This window comes from Macrotis lagotis, chromosome 5 (assembly GCF_037893015.1).
Source record: "Macrotis lagotis isolate mMagLag1 chromosome 5, bilby.v1.9.chrom.fasta, whole genome shotgun sequence".
Classification (NCBI taxonomy): domain Eukaryota; kingdom Metazoa; phylum Chordata; class Mammalia; order Peramelemorphia; family Peramelidae; genus Macrotis; species Macrotis lagotis.
Genome location: NC_133662.1, coordinates 71,635,388 through 71,655,925, shown reverse-complemented (window position 1 = coordinate 71,655,925; position 20,538 = coordinate 71,635,388).

Below are 20,538 nucleotides of genomic sequence, written 5' to 3'. Positions count from 1 at the left end.
TTTAAAGCAATGAGGTTAAGAGTGACTTTCCCAAAGTCACACAACTAGGCACTTATTAAGTGTCTGAGGCCAGATTTGATCTCAGGTCCTCCTAACTCCAGGACTGGTGCTTGTCATTATTCTTCAGAAAATTTGGGAAAAACAATCTCTAATGCTAATTTCCTCTATTTTTTCTCTATTTTAATAAACATACTTCTGTATACTCTGATTTTTCACTTAACTTAAAAAATTTTAAATATATAGAGATGGCATGTCATCAGCAGATTCAGTATGTCTTCATATTTGTCCATCATTATTGCTTTAAATGAAGGTCTTATATTAGGAATTCTTAATATAGGGATCATGGACTTTTATTTAAGGATGATTCATGAATGTGGATTGAAAATAGTTATATATTAATTTCAGTATAATTAATTTCCTTTGTGATCTGATGAATTTTATTTTATTTATAAACATTATTCTGAGAAGCGGTATAATGGTTTCATTAGATTGCCTAAGTGGTCCATAAAGCAAAGAGAGCTTATGGTTGCCTGTATTAGATAAAGACATAAAAGATATGATTATCAAGTTTGTGATAGGAATCATTGTTGGCCTTGTAAAGAACAAAATCAAAGCCCTCAAAAACCTGTGTAAGCTAATATTAAGCAGTAAACTGATATTAAACTGACTAGAAATGTATGCAAAATTGTACATTAACTGTCTACATAAAGAATAGAAAAACTGGCAATATTGTACATTGGGGAGAAAGTTATGGGTTTTAATTGAATATTAACTTCATATTTATGAATCAACAGTGTGAGACAATTGGCAAATATGTAACTCAGAAGTTTCAATTTGTAATAATAATTATCATTTATATTGTGAAGTACTTTGCTAAGCAATTTGAAATTTGATTCTCACAACAATCCTATGAGGTAGGCACTATTTTAATCGCCATTTTCAGATGAGGAAATTGAGGCATACAAAGCTTAGGTGATATGCTCTTGGTCATAGAACTTTTCAAATCTATAACACAATCAAAATCCACATAGTTGTGTATATAGCTTCAAATCATATTCCTTTCTTTTGGCATGAGTTCAATAAAAGGCCCAAGATTTTTCTGTCCTCAACTCCTGTCCTCATACTAGGGGACTTCAAAATATATATTTATTCTCTTTCAAATTCCCTGCTCATTCAGTTCTTTAACCTATTTACCTTCCATGATCTACTCTTTTACCCAATCACAAACACAAAGATGGTGATACTTTTGGTCTTTCCAACAGCAACAAAATATCTCCATGTTCAAGAATTCTGAAATATTGTAATCCAATCATAACCTGTTGGCTCTTTACTTCTCCCTCTCACTTAAGTTACAGAATCCTATTTTTCATCTGTTCTACATTCTTTAATCCTTTTTGAATTTATTCTTTAATTCTAATCCTGTCACACCTCAATTCTTTTTTTTTTAGTTTTTACAAGGCAATGGGGTTAAGTGGCTTGCCCAAGGCCACACAGATAAGTAATTATTAAGTGTCCGATACCAGATTTGAACTCAGGTACTCCTGACTGCAGGGCCGGTGCTCTATCCACTGTGCCACCTAGTTGCCCCTACCTCAATTCTTTTTCAAGTCAACTTTCCGGTATACTAGACACTCTTTTCTTCTTATCTTGTTGAACCAATTCAACTCTATACTCTCCTCTCTTGAGTCCCTAACCTTTTATCCTTTTAGTAATTAAGTTCACTCAAACCACAATCTTGGATCACTCCTACTATTTGTCATCTTTACTTCTTTACATGATCTGCTGAATTATAATAGAGAAAATTCTCCATTAATTCACTTAAATGAGTTTCCTAAGACAAGGACTGGAGCTTCATAACTCTTACTCAATAATCGTCAATGACTTCCTATTGCCTCCAGGAACAAATACAATTTGTTCTGGCATTCATATCCCTTCATGAAATAGACCCCTACTTTCTTTCCATTTGTCTTACTTCTTACCCCAACCCAGTGACACTGGCCTTTCAACTCTGTGTTTTGTAATTGTTTTCATATAGTTTCTGGGTTTGTCTTGGCTACAGGTATCATATGTTATTTACAGGAACTTTAAATGGAATTTTTCTGTCTCTTGCTACTGAACTTTGTTGGTTATAAATAGAAACATTGATGATTTATGCAGTTTTATTTTACAACTTTGCTGGAATTTAAAATTTTTAAAGTAACTTTTCAGTTAATTTTTTATATTTATATTTTTTATATTTCCACAAAAATTGACTTATGCCTTCACACTCATTTACACATACTCCTTCTAATAGAGATATAGGTCTGAAGAGTTACCAGTACCATATTTCCATGTAGGGATGTGGACAGTTTAATCTTACTGAATAATATTTTTCTCTTTTCTATTCACACACACACGTGTGTGTGTGTGTGTGTGTGTGTGTGTGTGTGTGTGTGTGTGTGTGTGTATCTTTAGTCTTGTATTTGATTGAATTTTCTGTTCATCTCTGGTCTTTAGATAAATTTGTTGAATATCCATCTTTTCCCCTGAAAGATTATACTCAGTTTAACTGCGTATTTGATACTTTGTTATAATACAAATGTCTTTGTCTTTCTGAATATCACATTTCAGGTCCTTTGAATTTTTAATACTGAAACTACTAAGTTCTGTGTAATACTGACTGTGACTCCTCTGGAATTTCACTATAATATTTCTTGAAGTTTTAATTTTGGAATAACTTTTAGGAGGCAATTGGTAGATTTTCTTTTCAATGACTATTTTTGCTTCTCATTCTAGGATATATGTGTCCAAACCACAGTCCATGAGCCACATATAGCATTCAAAGTCCACTTTTGCATTTTATTTTTCTCATTGGTTTTATGGGTTACATTGTACTCATCAATGAATATTAAATTCTATATGTAGCCTAGACAAGATTTTCTGGGTAATACAGTCCAGAAGAGCAAAAAGTTTAGATGCCTATGTGAGATCAAGGCAGTTTTCCTTGTTAATTTCCTGAAATATGCCCATTCCTTTTTTTAAAATTTTTAAATCATGGTTTTTACATAGTCCAATAATTCATAACTTAACTTTCCTGGATCTGTTTTCCAGGTCAGTTGCTATTTAAGACATTTTACATCGATTTTTTCATTCTTTTGATTTTGTTCAACTGTTTCTTGATGCCTCAGAGAGTCTTTAGCTTCTATTTCCCTCATTCTGATTTTTAAGGAATTTTTTCTTTAGTTGGTTTTTGTATCTCCTTTTTGATTTGTCCAATTCTTCATCTAAAGAAATTGTTTTATTCAGTGAGTTTTTTTTTTCCATTTAGTCATTTTTATTTTCTAAGGGGTTGTTTTCTTCAGTCAATATTTGTACTTCTTTTTCAAAGCAGCTATTTCTTTTTTCATAATTTTCCTGCATATCTCTTATTTCTTTTCCCAACTTTTATTTTACATCTTTTACCTGTTCTTTAAGAACCTTTTTGAAACTTAAAAAAAGTCCTAAAATGGCTTTTGGGGCTTGGATTTGTAGATATTTCCTTCTGAGGTTTCAAATTTTGACATTTCGACATTTTCTTCGAGTTTGTTTTCATCTTCCCTGTTGACAGTAGCTTTCTAATGTTAAAGCTCATTTCAGGTTTTTACTTACTTTTTAGAAATTGAACTCTACTCCTGGGGTACGGGGGAATTGACCCAAACTTCATGCATTAGAGGATAAGGACCATGTCGCTTACTTTTCATACTAGGGCCTCTCATGCTAGAGTCTTGACTGCTTATCTTAGGTTGCCCAGTCTAGTCAAGCCTATTGAGTTGTGGTTATGGGGTCAGCAATTTGCCTTCTTTGCTGGGGATGAAGTCCTCTTAGTTGGCCTACTGAGACCCAGGTCAGCTGAGACAGGACTGAGGGGCCCTAGTCATTGATCTGAACTGGGGCCAAAACCTCCAACTAACTTGTTCACACTTTGCTTGTGCTGAGATGTTACTTCCCCTCCACCCAAGTGAGAGAGACCTTTCATGAAATCCTTCTAATATATCATAAACTGGAAAATCATCCCATTCCATTTTTCTGTGGATTTTGTTACTCCACAATACAATCATAGGTTTGATACAAGATTGTTTCTGAGGGAAACTGGGTAAAGCTGAGGCAATTTCTGGACTTTTCTCTACCATCTTGACTCTGCCCATTGAGCTTACATTTTAATGGTAGAAATAATAAATAAAATAGCACGAAAAGGAGGAACACAGAAAAATTATCCAGTGAGTATATGATGGAGAATGTCTAAAGAGTGAGTGCAGCTCAGAAAGGAAGGCATAGGAGAGCCAACCAATAAAATACAGTAAGAATATATCATACTCAAAATCTGTGAAATAGCATTATAGATTTTTCTTGTATTTTTTTGGTTTACTGGAACTATGATATTTTGTTCTATAGTGAATAAAAAGTGAAAAATTTTCTTCTAATGCAGATCTATAACTGCTTTTTGACTTATAGTCAAAGAATTGCTTGGGGGGTATTCAGAGGTTAAATGTTTTTCATAGGATCACACAGTCAGTATGTGTCACAGAATGATATAAGTGAATAGAGTGCTGGCTTTGTAGAGAGAAAGATCTAGTCTCAGGCCTGTTTTTTTTTTTTTCTGAGCAAGCCATTTAATCAAACTGGGCCTCAATTTCTTCATCTGAATAATGAAGGGGTTTAATTCTATGACATCAAAGTGCCACTCCATCTCTAAAGTCTGTGAATTAGAGCAGCACTTTAACATCATGCTCACAGTCTAGTGGTGGAGTCAATATGAAAATAACTGTGTACAAACAAACCACATACAGGAAAAAATGGATTTAAAGTTTGGTCTTAGAGTCAATCTAAGTTCATGTCTCGCCAGTGTCATATACTCCCTGGATGAATAATTTAGACTCTCCATGTTTCTGTGAAAATTTCTGAGATGATAAATTACAGATGAGTTCTAAATCTACATCTGGTAGAAATTTCAGATTTGGGATTTCCATTCATAGATGAAATCAAAGCATTCAAACTCCCCCCACCAAAATAAGTTAAAAGTTCCTTATATGATTCATAGGCTCAATATCTGACTTCTTGAGAAAACAATTATGGAACCTGAATCAAGAATTCATTTTAGCTCTTGTTCATTTGGGAAAAAGACACACAGTGATCATTGACCTAAAAATTTAATGAAAAATTACAAAAATACAAACAATCAATTCTATGACAGTGTATTCCATATTCTATTAACAACTAAGTTATTCCGTTAATAGAGGTTAGGAAGTCTTGAATTCAAATCCTATCTTACACACTTTGGTAACTGTATGGCACTGGGCAAGTAATTCTGCTTCTGTTTCCTCAATTGAAAATGGGGGTAATAATTAGTATCAGACAAAAAGTTTTTATGTAATAGAAGTGTTTTCATAAGGAATTACAAATAATTATATTATAAAAATGTCAAAATAAAAACAGCTAAATGGTTTAGTAGATACAGAATGGAACTCAGATTTGGGAAAACTTAGGAAAACAGCCTCAGATGGCTTTCATGTTTCTCTAGGTAAGTGCCTTCATTTCTGTTTTCTTACCTCCAAGATGGAGATAATAATGGCACCAACTCACCAGTGTTATCAGGAAGAAAAATACTACTTATAAATTACTTTGCAAAACTTATAACATATTACAGGTACCTTCAATTTCATCATCATCATCATCATCATAATCATCATCATCATCATTGAGATAATTCAGTTTGAGAGTACCTGACTAAACTTCTCTGATATTAAAATTCACTAATTTGTAAATATGACAAGTCTCCTTGGAATGGTTTAAATTTCATGATGTATTTCATCACTACAGTGTCCTCATTGACTGAGAATACAAAATAATTAATTATAATAATATAAAATTGATTAAATAATAATATATAATATAATATTTATATATAATAATATATAATGTAAATAATAATATAATAATATAAAATTGATTAAAATCAAAACAATAACATTCAACTCTTGTAAGGACTGCAAGATATTTCTGGCACAATTTCTGTATGCCTGTTTTTCATCTGTAAAACATAATTAAGGCACCTACTTACCAGGGTTACTTTGAGGGTACAGATAGATAGATTAGAGATAGAGATAGAGATTGAGATTGAGATAGAGATAGATAGAGATAGAGATAGAGATGATAGAGAGATAGAGAGATGTAGATGTAGATGTAGATGTAGATGTAGATGTAGATGTAGATGTAGATGTAGATGTAGATGTAGATGTAGATGTAGATGTAGATGTAGATGTAGGTGTAGATGTAGATATAGATGTAGATGGAGATAGAGATAGAGAGATGGAGATGGAGATGGAGATGGAGATGGAGATGGAGATGGAGATGGAGATGGAGATGGAGATGGAGATGGAGATGGAGATGGAGATGGAGATGATGGAGATAGATATAGATATAGATACAGATATAGATAAATATAATCTATACACATGTGTGTATGAATATACTTCTAGAAACTATAAGGTATTCATTCAAATACATGTTGAAATCAGGGTAAGGGATATTGTGCATTTGATAGAACTAGCCAATGCCATTGTTATTAGGCTCTTTCCACAGGACTCTGCAGTATTTCATGGTTTGATGCAATTAATACAATGATGATCCCAAATATTATCATCCAGATGATCTCAGAGTCCTTATTTGATTTGATATCTACCTTTAATCTTCATTAAATTGATTAAGGTTTTTGAAGAGCACACATCTCCCAATTTTATAACTATTTAATGCCAGATGGTCATAGAACAATACAGGGCTATTTCTTCTGTGAACCTGGGGAGGCCACTCAATCTCTCAATGATAAAGACAAATCTCAACTTCTTTCTGGCAGAAAGAAGCTAGACACTGTTTTAAGCTCTCCTAAATTTCCTTTAGGACCTATATGATTCAAGTTTCTGCTTTTTCTTTTTTATTGCTCTTTTATTTTTCCAAATGCATGTTATGACAGTTTTTCAAAAAACATACATATGTATAATGTATATTTTTAAGTTATAAAATTTCTTTCCACCCTCACTTCCTATCTCCTCCCCCTCAGGGGTGAAGAGTCAGATTAATATTGTACATACACATTTGTGTTAAACATGTTGAAAGATTAGTCATTTTCAGTAGAAGGAATTAGGATTAAGGGAAAGAAACACAAAATAGATATTTTTTTAAAAAAAAGTGAATTTATTGTTCATCAGATCCTGAAGAGTTTTTTTTTCCCTTTGTTTTATTTTGTTTTCTTTTTCTTCCTCTGGATGGGAATAGCTGATCTCCTAGGGTTGTCCTAGCTCTCTGAACTGCTGAGAGGAGCTGTTTCCATCAAGATTAATCAACCCACAATATTGTTGTTAATGTGTAGAATGTTCTCTTGATTATGTATCAAGTATTTAAAAGATTTTTTGATCAACTGAACCCACGAAAAAAAGAGGGGAACATCTTCAGGAAGGTCTGTCATGCGTGTGTGGGGGGGAAGTAGAAGGCAGCAGACAGGATGTGGGGTGTCCATGAGAGTGCCTGTAATGGAGAGCAGAGATCCAGCACACGAATGGCAGGGTGAGACAGGGGCATAACCTGAAAAACCATAGTAGTGGGAATAAAAGCTTTTGCTATGGAATTGAAAGTGTGCATAATGAGCAGAATGGAAGAGCTCCAGTGCAGCGACCCAAGAAAGTCATTCTGCCAGGTCCATGTCTTTCTAGTTCTGACGTTAGCTTTCCTATTGGTATGTGTCACTGTTTTTTTTTTAAATCATCAGAGATATAGTAAATAGAATATATATTGTAATTATAGTAAATAAAGAAACAAAGAAAGAATATTGTTCCAATAAGGAAAATAAGAAATTGTCCATAAGAGAAGGCAAAATTAACACAAGGAAGAGTGAAAATCTCTTAGTAATATCACTCCATACCTTCTTAATATTAATATGTATTACTTTATTTGTACTTCTCTTACATCCATTGTTCCTAAGAGCCACTAAGTTTAAAAAAAAAGAACAAAAACTAAGAAACCTACTTTAATATAGGAGGGAAAGGAATGTTCATTACTTGTTTTTGTAGTTATACCTTTTCTGAGAGTTCTCACCACAAACCATTCTATTAAATCACGGGAATATACTACTTCATAACATTCTAAGAATGGTTTTTTATAAAATATAACTTAAGAATATACATTTTAATATTTCCTACTAAGAATTTCAAATTTTCTTTTTTTACTAGATTTCAATGAGCTATTTTTTTCTGTCCAATGCCTCACAATACTTAGTGGGGAAGAAAAAGAAAACTTTTTTTATTTTGACTTTGATTTCTTTTTTTTAAATTCATTTTGTTTTTCCAATTACAAAGGTAACTTTCAACTTCCATCTATTTCCAAGTTTATAAGTTCCACATTTTTCTAACATGCTCCCTTTCCTCCCTCCTCCCCATGGTGGCACATAATCTGGTAAAATTGCACATGCACAAGCAAGTTTAATATATTTCCATATTATTTGTGAAAGAGTAATTAGAACTAAGGAGGGGGTGGAAACAAAGCATAAGAAAAAAAATTCAGTCTCTACAGCTTATTCTCTGGATGCTGGTGGTATTTTCTGTAATAGATTTCTAAGAATTGGCTTCGATTACTGCTGAGAGGAGTTTCATTCATAAAAATTGATCATCTTACAATATTATTGTTAATGTGAACAAGTTCTCTTAGTTCTGCTCACTTCACTCTTCATCATTTCATGCAAATCTTTCAATGCTTCTTTGAAGTCCAGTTGTTCATGTTTTCTTACAGAACAATTGTACTCCATAACATTCCTTTGTCATATTCATTTACTCATCTCTCAATTGATAGGTATCCCCTCAATTTCCAATTCTTTTTAACTTTTTGTCTTAATTTCTCACCTTAGGCAATAAGTAAATAATAAATCGTGTAAGTTGAAATATTTTGTAATCAGAAGAAATGAAAAACTATTCAGGAGAGATAATTTAAAAATTATTGTGCCACCTGAAAGTCATGAACAGAAAAAGAGCCTAGATTTCAATTTTTGAAAAATTCTCCAGGAAAAATGCCCTGATAAACTAGAATAAGAGGGCAAAATAGAAATTGAGAGAATTCACCAATAATTTCTTGGGAAAAGATCCCCCCCCCACAAAAACTCCCAGGAATATTATAGCCAAATTCCAGAACTCCCAAGTCAAAGAGAAAATATTACAAGCAGTCAGAAAGAAATAATTCAAGTATCAGTGAACTATAGTCAGGATTATATAGGATTTAGCATTGTCTATATTAAGGGCTTGTAGGGTTTGGTATATGATATTCTGGAAGACAAAAGAGCTTGGATTACAACTGAGAATCAACTGTCCAGCAAAACTGAACATCTAATTCATTCTCCAATTGATAAATGGTCAAAGGATATGAACAGTTTTCATATGAAAAAATTAAAGTTATATATAATCATATGAAAAGTGTTCCAAATGGCTATTAATTAGAGAAATGGAAATTAAAAGAACAACGAGGTATCATTGGACATGTATTAGATTGGCCAAGATGTGAAAAAGGGAAGATGATCAATGTTGGAGAGGTTGTAGGAGGATTGAAACATTGATGTATTGCTAGTAGAGTTATGAATGGATCCAACCTTTCTGGAGAGCAATATGGAACTATATCTAAAGAACAATAAACCTGTTCATCCCTTTTGATCCAGCAATTCCAATTCTAGGTCTACATCCAGAAGAAATTATTAAAAAATGGTAAAAGTCCTACATGTTCCAAAATATTCATAGCAGCTCTTTTGGCAGTGCAAAGAATTGGAAATTAAGGAAATGTCCTTCATTTGGGGAATGGCTAGACAAATTATGGTACATGAATTACCATGGAAAACTACTGTTCTGTAAGAAACCATAAATGGTTGTACTCTAGAGAAGTATGGAATGACTTAGAACAACTGATGCTGAGTGAAGGTAGTAGAACTAAGGGAAAAATGTACACATCAAAAACAACATTATGAGATGAATGATCTTGTTGGAAGCAGCTCGATTTGGCAGTCCAGGGAACTAGGACAACTGTATTTGACTGCTATTATACTATAATATCCCCAACCAGAGGAAGAAAAACAAAACAAAACAAAACACACAGAGGAAAAAAACCAATCCTTCTGAATCTGATGAACATTTTATAAAAATTATCTATTTCCCTTAATCCTAATTCCTCATGCCAAAAATTACTAATTTGAAAACATGTTTAACAAAATATATATATATATATATATATATATATATATATATATATATATATATATTAACCCGACTGTTTCCTGCTGAAAGGAAGGGGGTGGCAAGGGAGGGTGGACGAAAATTTTGTAACTTGGAAATATGTATATACATATAGATGAAAATTAATTGATTAATTAATAAAAACTGATTGTCCCCTTTCAGGAGAAAATGAAATAGGGAACTTTCAAACATTCCTGTTGAAATGAACTGAGCTGAAGAAAAAAGTTTGATATTCAAGTATAGGACTCTGGTTAAGCATAAAGAGCATGGATGGGAAGGGGAAATTGTGAGGGATTTAATGATGTTGAATTGCTTGTATTACTACATGAGAAGATAATACTGATAACAACTTTCTCACTTATTAGGGCAGTTTGAAGCAGCATATATAAACAAGACACAGGAGGGAACTGAATATGAAGGTATAATATATTTAAAGATGGAATCAGTGGATGAGAAAGGAATGAACTGATAGAAAGGGAAAGTAGAAGTAGAATGGACTAAGATATTTGACATAAAAGAGCTAAGAAAAAAGTTTATGCAATGGAATATTAGAAAGTAAAGTAAGAGGGAATGTATGAGCCTTCGCTCCCATCAGAAGTAACTCAGAGAGGAAATTTCATATATATATATATATATATATATATATATATATATATATATATATATATATATATATTTGTGTGTGTGTGTGTGTATCCTCAATAAGGTCTAGAAATCTATCTTACCCTAGAGGAAAAAAAAAAAGGAGAGGAAAGGCATGAGAAAAAGGGGGAGGGGGCAAGGAGAGGGGAGGGAGGATGTAGGTGATAGGAGAGAGGGAAGATTGGGGGACAGGGTGATCAAATACAACACACTTGAGGAGAGACAGAATGAAAGGAGAGAGATAATAGAATAAATAGGGAGAGGAAGAATCAGATAGAAGGAAATAAAGCTAGCAATAGCAACTGTGAGAAAAAAAAAAAAAAACTTGAAGCAACTTCTTTGATGAACTTATGATAAAGGATACCAAGCATCCCAATACCTGAATATAGCACACTTTTTTCCCTCTCATTTTATATTTCTTAAAATTTCTTTATCCTTGTGGGGGGGAGAGAATTTTGCTTACTTATACAATAAGACTATTGTAGTAATGTGGAAAAATAAATTTAAAAATTTAAAAAAAATTGAAAATAAAAAAATTTTCCTGAACAGAATAAATTCAGCAGTTGGTGAAAATATTAACATCTTTCAAATGGTTCTATCAATAACCTTTCTCATAGTATACTTCACTTACTGCAAGTTAAAGCAGTCAAGAAAGAAACAGATAGCATAATAAACTACTCCATAAAAAGAAAAAAAAGAAACTCAGAAAGATAAAAATATTTTGAAGTCATAAACAGCAACAACAATAAAAACAAAATGTCATAGACATGATATTAAATATTTATATAAAAATAAATGAGTAAAGATGTACTGAAAATTAAACAGGTATAATCATAGAAGTGAAAGTACTCCATGCCACCTTGCCAACAAGTGAATCAAAGCATTTTTGTGGCACTAAACTGAAGAATAGAAATCTGAATAAATATAGGAGTAGATAAATGGAATAGAGGTTAGTATGATGTACCCTAATCAAGACCATACTGAATTGAAAATAACTCTGATCTTCACTTATGATGAGGGGGGGAAGGACAGATTGGAAAAAAGGGAAAGAAGTTTCATTTTATTTGCAATCCTCAAATATTTTACCATATGTATAGTAAATGACATCATTTTATAGATGAGAAAGTGAGGCCAATAATCAAGTCAGGATCAATTTAGTAATGATATTTGGTTTTCACGTGGTCAAACGTCCTATTATGTCCATAAATGAACACACACAATTTCATGTACTCTAGCAAAAGCTACTCTTAGCCACAGACATTTGTTGATCCTGCTGAAGATCTTGAGGAACATGTGTTATAGTTGTTTAAAGGACATTGTCTATATTTTTGGTAGTGAACTATCCATCAAGAGCAGCAAGAGAATCTAATTAATTTGGCTTATATATGAATATTATTTAAAATGCCTGTGGTTGGGGACTCTAATCTTGACTTTCATATATTGAGTTTATTTGTCCTTGACAAAACAAGACCTGTATTTTTTTTCTTGTTTCTTATGAACAAAATGCTGAAACAAAGCTTATTGAGGACTTTTTTACATTTAGAAAACCTTCAGAATAATATTTGATGACATAAATGTAAATGAATTAAAAGCACATGTATGAAATTTCTCTTAAAATATACAGAGTTAAAGGAAAAATTCTTCATCAAATATGTTTTCAGTTTTCCCTTAGCCTAGATTGGTAGGAAATTAATTTAATATGCTTGGCATATGTTGAATGTGGCCAGGTTTGCCCATTCTTTAGACATATGCTAGAAGAATACCATTGTTCTCTTCTTTATTTTAAGGTAGTGATAATAGGTGTCTGAGCCAGCAACTACTTGGCCTCATCTTTAAGGTCTCTCTTAAGTTTAAAAAATAAAACAAAAAATAAACAAGAAACAGGATCTAAGAAACAATTGTTAAGACCCAAAGACTCAGAAAATAAATTTGTTTAACTTAGTACAGGCCTTGCAATTGTCAGACATGGAACCTTCTGTACCACTGATGAATTTTATATACAATATGTGATATGGGTACAAACTAATCACAAGTAGCACACGTGTACACACACACAACACACACACACACACACACACACACACACACACACACGGTATTTCTCAGATAAATTACCTGAGATTAAAGACATTCCATAGGCCAAAAACTACATAAAATCCTAGCTTAGAGGACCTACTAATGCATTCACTTTCACCAGTCAACCAGAGGATAAATTAGTTCAAAGAAAAAGATATCTATTTAATCAAAAAGCAAAGCAAAATAGTGATAAGAAAGAATCCTCCCCTTGCTTTACATGACAAAAGCATTCATAATATTTGGATGCTTTCTTGGTTCTTTTTATTGAATACATACTTCTATCATATAGGATATTAATTTTACTTTTTACAGTGTTTCCATTTCCTCCATATTTTCATGATTTCCCTTAGATTTGGATAAAATTTAATTCTCACTTTAATTCTGTAATCCTCTTCAATCTTCCCTGGATTGTTACTTTCCTTGTTGGTTAATCCCTTGTCTAAACTCCATTTTATTTTAGGCCAGGCCACAAGTATTTAGGTAAACTTTCATTATTTAGGTAAACTTTCACCTTTGCCCCAGATTCCAATTTTCATTTATGTGTTATTTTCTTTCATGATAATAAAAGATCTTTGAAATTAGGGTTTATCTTTTTGTTTTTCTTTGTTTTGCTTATATTTCTTTATCTTTAACATTTGACATAATACTTGCAAAATTGCAAAAATGTAACAAATGTATTATCTATCTAAATCAAGGGAGCACTCAGTTTATCAAAGCATACTAATTTTCATCTCTTGTAAATTTTTTAAACCTCTCATATATATGGTTCCATGGTACAATGTGGTGTATCAGGATTGCATCTCCATTCTGGAAATATTGGTTTATCTAGAGCAATATATTGATAGTGTTATCAGAGTTGATTATTTCTCAATTAAGACAAGACTGCTGGACACAACCACAATGGGAATAAAAAAAGTCTCCTTAAGAATTTTGAATAGAAGTTCTACAGGCATATAATCATACATGGACTTCCTTAAACTTTTTGTTTTTGTTTTGGTTTAACTTTGAATTAAGAATTAGTATACATTATTTGAAAAAATGTTTATTTTTTTAAACTTACTATTCCAGTATTTATGTTGGATTTTCTAGGTATTTTAATAGCAATTGTTTTCACTTGTTCCCCACATTCTCCCAGACCCACCTACCTCCACCCACCTCGCAATGAATTTCTGGCCATTCTCCTAATTTTGGGAAATATTGAGTGGCAATTTCACTCTACATTTCTTTGCTTGTATTAGTTTGGTTCTTTCAAAGAAAAAGTGCTTTCCATTTCATTTTTTTTTTTTAGATTTTTGCAAGGCAATGAGGTTAAGTGACTTGCCCAAGGCCACACAGCTAGGTGATTATATTAAGTGTCTGAGGCCGGATTTGAACTCCAGTACTCCTGACTCCTGGACTGGTGCTCTATCCCCTGAGCTACCTAGTCACCCCTTTCTATTTCATTTTAATTTTAAAATTTTTTCTGATTGTGATAATATTTCATTATGAATTTGAATGATCATTGAAATATTCTTATAGCACCAACTGCTACAACAATTCTGATAGTAACAAAAGTGTGTTCTTTAAGAGAAAAATTTTTTGTGTGTTCTTTTGGAATAATATCCCTATTTAAGATCACATACTTTGAAATAATAACACAATGGGAGGAAATACATGTATAGAGCATAGAGCCCAGCAGTCAGTTGACAAAAAAACATCTAAAAGAGAAATAAGCACAATCTCCTTTCATCTGATCAAGGTTAGATAGGCATAATCTGGTGATAGTAGAAATGTACATATGAGATAACATATCACAAAATTAATCTTTATTAGATCATGTTTTGCTTCTCCCAAAGAATTAATGAATCTCAAATAGCTTATTATGCTGTTAGCAAATGCTTTTTCTGATTCTTTTGATAAAAATTATGTGATTATTATTTATTTTGTCATTAATGTTGTCTATTATCTTTAGAGATTTTCCTATCATTGAATGACTTCTGAACTCTTGACAGTCTTTTTTGGATAATTTAATTTTATAAGGTATTGTTGATTTTTTTTTACAAATTACAGGTAGGAATAGTTTTCAACATTAATTTTTGTAAAATTTTCTCCATCTCTCCCTTCCCTTACCCCTTCCCAAGGAAAAAAGCAATCTGATCTACATTATATATGCACAATCATGTTAAACATATTTCCAAATTAGTCATACTATAAAAGATGAATCAGAATAAAGAGAAGAAAGATACCGGAAGGAATGATAAATAAAACAGATGAAATAGTGAAAATAGACCATTTGCATTTGCATTCAGAATCCATATTTCTTTCTTTGTATGTGGATGGTTGTTTCTATCACAATTCTTCTAGGATTGTCCTTGGTCAGGGCAGCTAGGTGGTGCAGTGGATAGAGCACCAGCCCTGGAGTCAGGAGTACCTGAGTTCAAATCCGGCGTCAGACACTTAATATAATCACCTAGCTGTGTGGCCTTGGGCAAGTCACTTAACCCCATTGCCTTGAAAAAACTAAAAAAAAAATTGTCTTTGGTCACTGTGTAGTAAGAAAATTAAAGTTGATCATCAAACAATGTTGCTATTACTATGTAAAATCTTCTCCTGGTTCCACTCACTTCCCTGAACATTAGTTCATCTAAGTCTTTCTAAGCTTTTCTGAAATGTTTTTACTCATTATTTCTTAAAGAATTATAGTACTTCATTACATTCATATTCCACAACTTATATAATCATTCCTTAATTGATGGACATCTCAATTTTCAAAGCCTTGCCACCACAAAAAGAACTATAAATATATTTTCTTGGTATATACGGGCCTTTTCCCCTTCTTGTTATCAGTCTAAATGGATCATACCATATAATCTTCTAATATGTTACTAAAGTCTATTTGTTGATTTTATTATTATTTTTACATTGATCTTCTTTACAGGAAGGAAGGATAATAAACCTGTGATTTCATTGCTATAAGGAATTTCCAGGTAAGGAAAATGCCTCAAGCAACTGTGCCAACACCTTTTTTATTCAATGTATATTTTTAAGAGATGCCCCAAACACTAAAGGGCTGAGTGACTTTCCTGGATCACATAACCAGTATGTATCAGAGTTGTTGAGTCATTTTTTTCTCTCACGGAAGACTCTTTGTGACCCTTTTTGGCTTTTATCATAGCGAATTCATTTTATAAATGGGAAAACTGAAGCAAATAGGGTTAAGTGATTTATCCAGGGCTACAGAGTTAATTAATATCTGAATCCAGATTTAAACTCAGAAAGCTGAGTTTTTCTGACTTCAAGGTTAGCAAACTATCCACTATACTGCCTAGTTGTTCAGATATATCAGAGTAAGGACATCAAAACAAGGCTCTAAGATGATGTGTTGTTTCTATTCATCAGAGATATGTACTTATTGTTATCCTGCTCTGCTTCATCTTTTCTTCTTCTTCTTCTTCTTCTTCTTCTTCTTCTTCTTCTTCTTCTTCTTCTTCTTTTCCTCCTCCTCCTCTTCTCTCTATGGCTCTCTCTTTCTCTCTCCATATAGATAGATAGATAGATAGATAGATAGATCTAAGAGGTATTTTTGAAACATTGGTTTTCTTTTTTTACAAATAATTTTTCATATCATAGCTTTTCTTTTAATGTCTGAGACTATTAAATATTTCTGTATCAGAGTTTGTTTCACCATGAATTTCTTTATTTGTCCCCTTTTTTGCTTTCAATTTTGATTATTTAAATCCATCATTTTTTATTTGTTAATGTAGAAATTTTATATTTTTTGAAAAATATTCAGCCACTGAATGTAAATTATTTTTATATCGTCAATTGGGTAAAATAAACTACCATGGAGTTTAAATTCTAATAGGGAAAGGTAACTCTGACAGAAATTGGTGACCAGGGAGAGAATTTTTTTTTTGAGAAAATGGAAGAGAAGGCAGTGGAGTACTGGTGTGGTGTATAGCAAACTAATTCAAATGGGAAGGAATAGGTCAGCAATGGAAGACAGATAATGAGATAGCTTGGGTAAGTGGCTGGATGGGATGAAGAGAAGCATAGTCTAGTAATACTAGGTTGAACTAGTAGCTATAAGGCACTTAAAAGTCAAATTTATATAGACTTAGTCACAGGTCATTTGGGTTAGATCCTTAGGGTGGGGGTTACAAAGATGAATGGATAAACTAATGGAATTGGTATATTCTGGTGGACCCAGGAATAACTATAAAAAAGACTTAAAGTAATGTTTAGTTACACTGACATAGATAAAGTTTCCAGACACAAAAAGGTGATAATCCTATAATAAGGAGAAGTGGATAGGTAAGTGATCTCATATTCAGGAAGACTTTGTTCAAGTCCAAATTTTGATATGTATTAACTGTGTAATCTCAGACAAATCAGTTCATCTACCTGGACCTTAATTTCTTCATTTTTAAAATCTGGGATTTGGATTAGTTGGTCTAGTTCCTTCACCAGACTATATCCATCATCCTCAACAAGGAGGGGTTGGGGGGAGGAAGAGAAGAAGAATACTGTGTGCCCTGAGGCTATTCTCCCATACTTCATAACACTAACACTTCTTCATTGGCAGAAGGAATTTAAGCAATAATTAAATCTAGCATCTAAATTTAAATAATTAAATCATAGATCTAAATCACAAATGAATTAATCTTGTTTACTGAGGAACAAAGAGGAGAAACAAGAGCTGATATATGAAGTTAGAAAGGGGTAATTTAAGTTTAATGTCACAACAATCTTTCTTTTTTTTCTTTTTTAGGTTTTTGCAAGGCAAATGGGGTTAAGTGACTTGCCCAAGGCCACACAGCTAGGTAATTATTAAGTGTCTGAGGCTGGATTTGAACTCAGGTACTCTTGACTCCAGGGCTGGTGCTCTATCCACTGTGCCACCTAGCTGCCAGGAACAATCTTTCTAATCATCAGAGTTGTTCAAAAAGTGAAATGAGCTTCCTCAGGAGAAAATGTATTATTCTTCTCTAATCATTTTCAATGGAAGGTTAGAAGACTATTTCTTCTGGGGGATTTTTTTTTCAAATATGAACCTCTCTAGATGAATATTTCGGTTTCTTCTATATCTTAAATTGTGAGATTGATCAGAGAAAAAGAAAGACAATAACATAAAACCCCTTCTTTTTCATAGTCTGACATTGTTTATAACATTTTTTAGAGTAAAAAAAGCTAATTTAGAAGATACACAGTCCAGAACAGACATTGTCTCTTTTGACTTCATGACTTTATTTCCAATCAAGAGCTCCTCCCAGGAAAAACACATTTATTTCAAGGAAGTTAATGTATTGACAGATTTTGTCTTTCATTAGAATCTCTGGAGAATATTCCAAAGGAAGGAGTAAAACCTTACCTCTCTTCCATACAGACTTTTCATGCACTTAAAATCTGTTCAAATACAAAAGAATATTACATGTTTTTCCCATTTAAAACTTCTGATAAATTCTTCCCAGTCTCAACCTGTAATTTCATTGTCCCCATTGATATAGCTAATAATTAGTCAAAAGACTATGGAAACCCTAAGGAAATTCCTCAAAGAAAAATCAATGTGCTTTAAGGAGAACAAATACCACTTATGAGAAATAGAGTATGTAGTGGTAACTCACATTTCTAGTTTTCTCTCAGTGAATAGGGGCTATTTTCCTCCTAAATAAGCAGGCTAACACAACCACCTTTCTCAGTTCCCTAATAGCACCATGTGTAATGCTGCCAGCAAACACTAATAACTTAAATCAAATGAATGATTGATGTTTTATTTTTTTCCTGTGGCAAATAATTTATGCCCATTCTGTAAACTGTAGGAGCAACCACTAAAACCCAGGAGAAAATAAGTGGAGTTTGAAAAGGCTGTAGGGGAAGTTTATTTGGAAAAAAAAATCTATTCATCACAAACACAGAAGCTCAGACGTACTCAAATATTTCTACTGTCAAATGATTGCAAGGCATTCAAAAATTAACATAAACACAAACTAATAAAAATGGTCAGCAAATATGTCCCCAGTGATCCAGGAGGAAAGTTTGACTGAAACAAGAAGCTCTTAAGATTTATGTTTTCAATAGGGCTTCTACTGATAAGATTGGGAAGTTAAGAGCTGTGGGAAGTTGACAAAGACAAAGGTTAGGAGAGGAAATCAGTATTCATCAGCTACACAGTAATAGTGATATCTATATATTATCTATTTGAAGATTAAGACAATTTCTTAAAAAAGGTTAAGATGACTAATAAAAACTGATTTAGTTTTGCAGTCACTGTAACCTCTCTTCAGGAGATTGGAATTATTTTTCTTAGCTATTAGGATTTGCAGCAATGGGTATTAGGATTCCCCATTAGCTATGTGACCTTGGAGTCATATGCTCTCTAGACCTAAGATTTATCATTTTTAAAATTAGGATATTGAATTAATTGATTGCTAGATTAATTCTAGTGGGTTTTTTCAGGACCTCGAAGTTTATGATGCTTAAAGGGTTCTAAGTACTGGGAGGCTCTGGAGGTCTCACCTGAGAACTTTAGAAATGATTGTAAGTTACAGAGACACTGACTCAGGACCTCCACTTTATGATGCCCTCATTAGACAAGGTTCTAAGCACTATATTATTAAAGTGAGTCTAAGGATAAGGAGATACTCAGGTTTTAAGTTAACACCCCTGTTTTTCTTCAGGGCTTTTGGTCTCAAGCATAGTTATGTCATCTTGGATCTCTTCAATTGAGAGATAAGAAACAATTATACCTATATCCTTTAGATCCATTCTTTTCAATTACATTTTACCCTTTAATTTATCCTAAGAGAAGTAAGCTTCTATAGAATTAAAAGTGTTAAATCTTACCTTTTAGGGTTGCATACAATTCGATAGCCTTGACCAATATTTGTTTTGTTTTGTTTTCTTTTTTCCTTCCCCCTTTCATTTGCCTTTGTTTATGCTACTCTTGAGTTGTGTATTTGCTGATTGAATTCCCTTTTCAATTCTGATCTTTGTGTCAGGAAATTCTGTAAGCCCTTAATTTGTTTGAACATCCATATTTTTCCCTGACAGTATATGCTGAATTTTGCAGTTAGTACATTTTGGTTTGTAATCCCAGCTCCTTTGCTCTCTGATATATATTATTCCAAGTCTTCTGATCTTTCAGTGCTGAGGCTGATAGGTCCTGGGTGAGTTTGATTCTGTGTCCTTTATATCTGAACTGTTTTCTTTTTGCTGCTTGCAATATTCTGGAATTTCATTATTACAGATCTTGGGGTTTTGATCCTGAGGTCTCTGTATGGAGGGGTTATGTGGATTCTTTCAATGGCTATATTGCTTCTTATTCTAGTAGATTTAGACAGTTTTCCTTTATAATTTCCTGCATGATGTTATCCAGGCTCTTTTCTTGATAAAGTATTCCTGGTCATCTGATGATTTGTAGACTAGACCCTCCTGGGTCTGGGTTAATTCTAGTTTTAAAACTTATAATGTTATGTTTCTCTCAATAATGAGTTAAAAAATATTAAGTGCTTATTATTTTCAAGGTGCAGTGTAGGGGATCCGAATAAAAGATAGAGGAAATATTTGA